Source organism: Brachyhypopomus gauderio, chromosome 2 (assembly GCF_052324685.1).
Source record: "Brachyhypopomus gauderio isolate BG-103 chromosome 2, BGAUD_0.2, whole genome shotgun sequence".
In the NCBI taxonomy this organism is placed as follows: domain Eukaryota; kingdom Metazoa; phylum Chordata; class Actinopteri; order Gymnotiformes; family Hypopomidae; genus Brachyhypopomus; species Brachyhypopomus gauderio.
The window spans coordinates 31,513,829-31,521,481 of record NC_135212.1 but is presented as its reverse complement, the minus strand read 5'-3'; the positions used below and the strand labels follow the sequence as shown (position 1 = coordinate 31,521,481).

General features: G+C 40.9%; 1 protein-coding gene across 2 annotated transcripts in view; it reads left to right on the top strand.

Annotated features, from left to right (window-relative positions):
* The first annotated feature begins 1,101 nt into the window (after nt 1-1,101).
* The window catches only part of st3gal4 (ST3 beta-galactoside alpha-2,3-sialyltransferase 4), a 51,563-nt gene continuing 45,011 nt past the window's right edge, over nt 1,102-7,653 (top strand). The window contains exon 1 of one of the 2 annotated variants that reach the window (XM_076994053.1): nt 1,102-1,621. The gene's annotated coding sequence lies outside the window, so the exon portion shown is untranslated. The remainder of the gene's footprint in view (nt 1,622-7,653) is intronic. The other variant, XM_076994043.1, reaches the window with a different exon arrangement.

Below are 7,653 nucleotides of genomic sequence, written 5' to 3'. Positions count from 1 at the left end.
TGTAATACTGTGTAATATTGTTCAATTACCCAGCCAGGTTAAAACACTTGGTAAAGTTAGGCTCAAATTAGATATGAATATGTTTAAATTGAACATAAATGTAATATAATAATATATTAACTGTGAACTGTTGTTTTTAACCTCTTTTGAGGATCAAAGTCTTAATTAGGGAGGTCAGATTCAGTCATAGCCCCTGTAATGCTAACCATGCCAACCATTCCTATAGGGCTTATAACACAATACCCCCTGTAATGCGAACCATTCTCCTATAGGGTTTCTAACACAATACCCCTGTTATTCAAACCATTATGCTATAAGGGTTTATAACACAATACTCCCTGTAATTCGAACAACGTTGGCATGCTGATTGCCGTGTGCATAATCTCCAGTTCTTCGTCTCTGTCATAGTAACACAGCTCGCTATCGCCATACTGGGGTTTGTTATAAAATACTGTGAATAGAAATTCTTTGGTTTTAGAGAAAAAAATGTCACGTCTGTCTGGGCACCAGAACATATTCTCAACTATTTAATAATTTCCACTCAAATGTACGCGCATTCTTGAGTTGTGCAGATCGTCTTATTCATAATGCCTACACAGAGAGGTAAAGTTTACTTCTCAGCACATCGCTTCAAAACAACACGGTGAAGCCCCACCTCCAAAAACAAACCTATAAAATACATGAAATTAAAAGAATTCATTCTTTTACAAAATAAGCCAAATAAACTGCATTGTAACTTTTTGAGTTAATGAGAGTCATAGATGGTACCGAAGGAACAAGGAATGGGTACGTTCGGATCACACGGCTTTTTTTCATATAGTAACGTTTGTGTGTGTGTGTGGGTGAGAGAGAGAGAGAGAGAGAAGGAGAGAGAGGAAAGGGAGAGAGTTTGTGTGTGTGTGTGTGTGTGTGTGAGAGAGAGAGAGAGAGAGAGAGAGAGAGAGAGAGAGTGCGCACGTGTCAGTCACAGTGACAAAGAACACCAGGTAATCAACTGGTAAAAGTTTTGTACGTGTACGACTATCAGATTCGTTCATACTGCCTTACTGCCTGCCTAACCATACATCTATATATTACTTCTGTCATTTTTATTATCCATGGACAGAAATAGATTTGAGTGCCTCAATCTTGTCACATACAATGGTGAATGTGAGTTTTAACTCTGCCAGAGATGAAAATGGTAGTTCGCACGGACGCTAGAAGCAGGTCACTCTATTACTCAATAATACCTTTAACTTATAGTTATACTTGTTTTTCGACACTTTGTACACGAGAACAAAGAGTCCTTTCGACTAGTTAACCAATATTGACATTTACTGAAATTATTGAAACACAAACTTTTTTCAAGGCCATTTAACTTTCATCCAACGTCTTCGTCTGCGCATGCGCCAGAGAAAACTCTCGACACGACACGAGCTGTATCGTGTGATTGCTCGCTACAATGTAAAACCAATTCTACAGTGCCGCGTATTTATTCAGAAACAGCGTCATCCAGATTTTTTAGATTGATTGTCTGTTTTTATTTTGTGACAATCTAAGCACTTTTGAGAACGAAAAAAAGAAAATACGACAAGGAAAACTGGAGCCACCCACTTTGTGATTCAGATGCTCGTTTTATCCAGTGAGTATCAGAAAAGCTGTATTTTACATTTGTCTCATTTTCAGAGGTAACCGTACCAAGTTACGATGGGGATGCACGCATAGTATTACTCTAAGTATAAACACCAGTGCTGGATTGCAAGAATAGCGTGTGTTTCATGATGTTCCACATCTGCGCACTTATCGCTCACATTGTGTATTAGAGAATTGGAGCCACTACGAAAAATAACCGTGTTCCAGCTCACTTTTCACCGGATGCTTTTTGATTCAAGCGAAAACTGCAAATCACTCGCTACTTATTTTGCCTTGTTGAGATGTTTATACCAAAATTGAGTTGTAGAAAGTTTAGGATAGAAAAGATTGGATAACCGTTAGCCAGATATGCTTTATAGCTTGCAGGATTGTATCCGTTAGTTACTGAGTTTTTTTTAGTTGATGTTTAAGTTGGTGGTATAGCAGGCAAAACGGATGGACTTTGAATCAGAAGTCGTTTATCCCATTGCAACATGATGAAAAATATCAGAGCAGTTAAGGTCATAATGAGTAATGAATACTTTGTGCTTAAATTAGATTTACGTATTTCCTCTTCTGAAGATTTACTTGCAGTTCGCACACCGTCAAAGAGGTAGTTATTTCAGCATCATCAATGTAGCTGTAATTGTAAAACGCGAAATGAGTATAGCCAATAGACAACTATAAGCTACTCCTTGCCTTCATGTCCTGCTGTTTGTGAGATACGAAAGTAGTTTGCTGTGTCAGTGCAAACTGTTTGGGTGTTACAGTGGGACCCGTGCTTGTAGAAGTATACATCAGTCATCACAGTACTCGCTTACCAGTACAATATTCTGACAGACTTTGTCATGTCATACCTTTGTCAATGCACATGCCCTTAAGCACTATATCTGTTTTTGCTGTTGATGTCATGTTGACTGTAAAATGGGATATTTATCAGTGTAATAACAGTAGAACACGGCTAATGCATTTGTGATGCACATGGGTTAGAGACAGAATGCCGGAAATTGATCTTAATAACACTGATTGGGTGCACTGTTCCAACACAAACACACACACACACACACACACACACACACACACACACACACACACACACACACACACACACACACACACACACACACACACACACACACACACAGAGAACAACCAGAGACAGTACAACCACACAGGATGTGTTTTATGTAGGCCTAATGCCTACATAAATGCCTGGAGTGTTTCCAGACATTCTCACTAATTTTCACAGATGTACAGTTGTGATCAAATTTATTCAACCCCCACTGAAATAAAGTGTTTTGGCCAGTTTGACATTGATTTTGATCATTTCAGTCATCTTATTTACAATTATATCAAAGAGGCACTTATAAATTAGACAAACATAACATAATATTTATGATGGAATAACCACAAATGTCTTTACTGTGCTCACATCATTATCAGTTTTATTCAACCCCCTAGTGACATTATTTTTTAGTACTTAGTACAACATCCTTTTCCAGTTATGACAGCTTTCAAGCGTGAAGCATAGCTTGACACAAGTGTCTTGCAGCGACCTATGGGTATCTTAGCCCATTCTTCATGGGCAAAAGCCTCCAGTTCAGTCACATTCTTAGGCTTGCGCACTGCAACTGCCTTCTTTAGGTCCCACCAGAGGTTCTCAATTGGATTTAAGTCTGGTGATTGCGATGGCCACTCTAGAATGTTCCAGCCTTTCATGTTCAACCATGCTCTAGTGGACTTGGATGTGTGCTTCGGATCATTGTCCTGTTGGAAGGTCCAACGTCTCCCAAGCCGCAGGTTTGTGACTGACTCCATCACATTTTCCTCCAAGATCTCCTGGTACTGAAGGGAATTCATGGTACCCTGCACACGTTGAAGCTTTCCTGTACCATTAGAAGCAAAACAGCCCCAAAGCATAATTGACCCCCCGCCATGCTTCACAGTAGGCAAGGTGTTCTTTTGTTCATAAGCCTGGTTCTTCCTTCTCCAAACATAGCGCTGGTCTATTGTCCCAAACAGTTCTAATTTAGTTTCATCTGACCACAGTACACTGTCCCAAAACCTTTGTGGCTTGTCCACATGACTTTTGGCATACTGCAGTCGACTTTTCTTGTTCTTTGGAGTCAGCAAGGGGGTGCGTCTGGGCGTTCTGGCATGGAGGTCTTCGTTATGCAGTGCGCGCCTTATTGTCTGAGCTGAAACTTCAGTGCCCACATCTGACAGGTCTTTTTTCAGTTCCTTAGCAGTCACGCTGGGATTTTTCTCCACATTACGCTTCAGGTAGCGCACAGCAGTCACGGTCAGGATCTTCTTTCTGCCACGACCAGGTAACGTTTCCACTGTGCCCTTTAACTTGAACTTGCGAATGATACTTCCGATAGTGTCTCTTGGAATATTTAACAACTTCGCAATCTTTTTATATCCATTGCCATTCTTGTGAAGAGCAATAACCTCTTCTCTTGTCTTCTGGGACCATTCTCTTGCCTTCACCATGCTTGGAAACACACCAGTAGATGTCTAGAAAGAGCTGAGTATCACAGTCCTTTTAAATCTGCCTAATTGGTGTGTATCATGCTTGATTGCTGCTCGTTGACATCCACAGATGTTTTCAATACCTGATGGAAAACACTGGAATGAACCTCTGTTCTTAGGAGTGGTAGTCGTAAAGGGGTTGAATAATTGTGTCAATGAAGAAATCACAAAAAGGCCATTTAATACTTTATGACAAAAAAAATTGATGCTATCTTAGTTGCATTTAGTTCTTTAACAAGTCCTTGTAAGATTTCATTATGAACACAATTACAAATGTGCACTGAATTCCATAAAACCCTTCGCAGCATTGGGGGTTGAATAAATTTGATCACAACTGTACTATCTACCAATAAGCTTAAGACCCCTTTTCCAGTCGACATTTCAGTATAAACCACGCCTCGAAGAAATCTTTATTGTCAAAAAGAACAGGTGATGTCCAAAATGTTTGGCTTTTTTGGAAACCTTGTGTACTAGCAGATGAGACAAGACAGTCTGAAGATTAAAGGTCAGAAAGTCACCAACTGCTCTTCTGCCATAAAAGTTTTTTTTTTTTGAGAGAGGCTATTTCACCACATTTTACACAGATAAAGTTACTTCCTAACCAGGCTTCATTCAAGAGATGTATATGTTTGTTAATAAATAAATCATTTGTTTGTGAGGGTTCTAATGAGAGCTAGCTTTGTGGTTCCAGACTAGTGACATGCTGCTGAGGAACACCTGTAGGATTAGAATAGGAATATCTACAAACTACATCTACAGGCAATAGATTACAATCTATAGACACCATGAGCTGTCAATGAAAGTTATCACTACAGTAGCAGAGACTTATCATTAAGTGCACATGCAAGCTTTGCTGCTATGAGTGTGCTGCACTGTAAGCGGTTGAAGGTCATTGATGGCCTGAGTGGAGCTGGAGGAGCTGGAGCTGGAACTGGAAACTGGGCAGCAGTCGACTGGGTAAGCGCACATCAGCTCTTCCCTTTACTGAAAAAGGTTGCGTGGTGAGGGTGGAGAGTGCGTGGTGTTACATATTGATGAAGTCACCTGCATCACCATCAACATCCAAAAAGTCATATTTGTGAGATGAATAATGGTATTTAAGGTTGCAAATAGTAGCTTATGGCCCTAGTAACTTACGTATGCATCAAATACTACATTGCTCTGTTGGCCAGTTCAGCAACTGTATGTACATGATCAGGTTGAAAAAACTGTGTGGCTTTTACTACTCTGGTGACAGTTTTTTTCCTCCATTGTTGTTTCCTCCAGTGCTACGTTGTGGGGTGGGTGTGGACATCTTTAAATACTAAAAGGAAACCACAGTTTGAGAAACCAGAACAGGGAGAACAGAAGTGCAAAAACGGCAAAAAGAAGGTGCTTGCAAATGCAGTATAGAGAGCAACACTGGATAGACAGGAAGATCAAAACATGTAGAAAAAAGGTCAGTGTGCTTAGCCAGGCAGAGACAATAGTAACAAGGAAGCAGGGGTGAGGGTTTATATAGGAAACCTGGGAGTAACAGGTGAAATATATCAGAATTCAGGGAATGGTGATTGAGATGGGTATGGTTGTTTGGTTGTTCTGGGTGTATGGTTGATGGATTTGACAAATATAGCCATCAAGTAACTTTACATTTCGATAAACAATTTCCCTTTTTATAGTTTGTCTTTTGAGAGCACCCATTAAGTGTATCTCAATTCAGGGGCTGCAGCCCACGAAGTGCGCATTTGTAGGCCGGTTACGTCACTGCGCCGCGCCGAGGCTGTCCCAATTCGTGGACTCCTTCTTATGCGGCCGATGAATGTAGCCTTCAAAACCCCGAAAACGAAGGATGCATCTGAGTATCCTTAGCTTCCCACCATATCCCAGGATTCATTGCTCTATGAACAATAAACAGGCGGAGTCTAGTGTACGGGCCGAAGAATTCGTTTTTAAATGTCGGTATTTTTTAAATATGGACATTTATACTGCAATGAGATGCTAAATAACATGCCAGTTATTAATGATATTGCAGGTAAACCTGTGCTTTGAGTATTTACCAAAGAGTAACGTTTATAAAAATACATTGAATTTTGTTATGAAGTTATACTTCCCGCCAAACATGTGAATACATGTTCAACGCATTTTCTTTTAGACATTTGTGGGTGATGTGATATTTGTCGGACAGCGCGCTAACACGTATGTAACGTATGAAACGGGGCAGAGCGTGGTCACGCAAACATACGTCTTGCAAAGACTAGACTGTCTCATTTAACAGCCGTGAGATGCAGCCTACCCGGCCTTCGAAGTGTGTGGCCACCGTGGGCTGCGGTCTACGCGGTCTACGTAGGCTGCAGCCCCTGAATTGAGATGCAGCCATTGTAAATGGTATATATTAATATTAAACAGACAGAGAGTGAGAGTAAAAATTTTAGTAAAGTTGGTAAAGTGCACAAAGTTTCCAGAGAAACAGATATATATTACCATGTAGTAAAAGCACAAGTTAGTATTTTGTCTATTTTGAACAAGAGACATGGCTTGGTGGGTGTGGTGTGCTTCGGGTGCTGTTTGTTAAGTTGTGGAGCTGACAGTAGAGCTGCACACATGGATCTGTGTCTGTCCACTAGCTGAGCTGTCCTTGACCTACACGCCATGGCCCCTCACCACATGCTACACAGACAGCTACTGTACTCGTTTGGGCTGTATCAGTTACTCCGCTGCCAAGCTCACTCTGCCAGAACATGGAACCTGGAAGGCAAGACCTGAATGGAATTCTGTCATCCATCAGGTCATGGAAACTACTCATGGAAACTGAATTAATGGGTTTGCATACTATTGTGCATTAATTATTAGATTCTTCATTAGTGAGTGTAGCTGAATGATTCATTTTTATTTCATTCATAAGAGAAAAATTATTATTATTATTTTTAATTGAAATGATAAAGCTGCATTAGCGGCAATCTAGCAAATAGAAATGATGTTGGTAATGCTAACTGGCATAAAACAGCAAGTGTGTAATGATCTGCGCGAGGCAGAACAGGGAGGCGGACACAAACGCTGAGGAGAGCGAGATTTATTCAAGGAAATTCCAAAAGCAGTGTTAAACGGACAGGCATGGGTCAAACCGGGAGGGCAGCCAGAACAAGAAAGGACAACGGGCATATTCAGACAAGAAACTAACGACGAGGGGGAAAACACGGAACAGGCAGATGTAGACGGATAACAAAACGCAAAGCTCAAACTTACGAACAGCAGGTGACGGGATTAAACAAAAAGACCGATACGGACATGGGAGACACAGGGACTTTTATACACAGAACCAAACTAGGGACAGGTGATGACAATGACACAGGGGCGTGGTAACAAACGAGGAATCATCAAAATAAACGAGCAGGGCGGGACAAACAGGCAGGGAACACAGACATGAGGGAACCCAGAGTGACAGCTACGAGAGGGGGCGTTGCCCTACATGACAAAGTGTTTATTCTGATTTCATGTGAGACAGTGAGAAAAAAATGCACATGTGTCTTT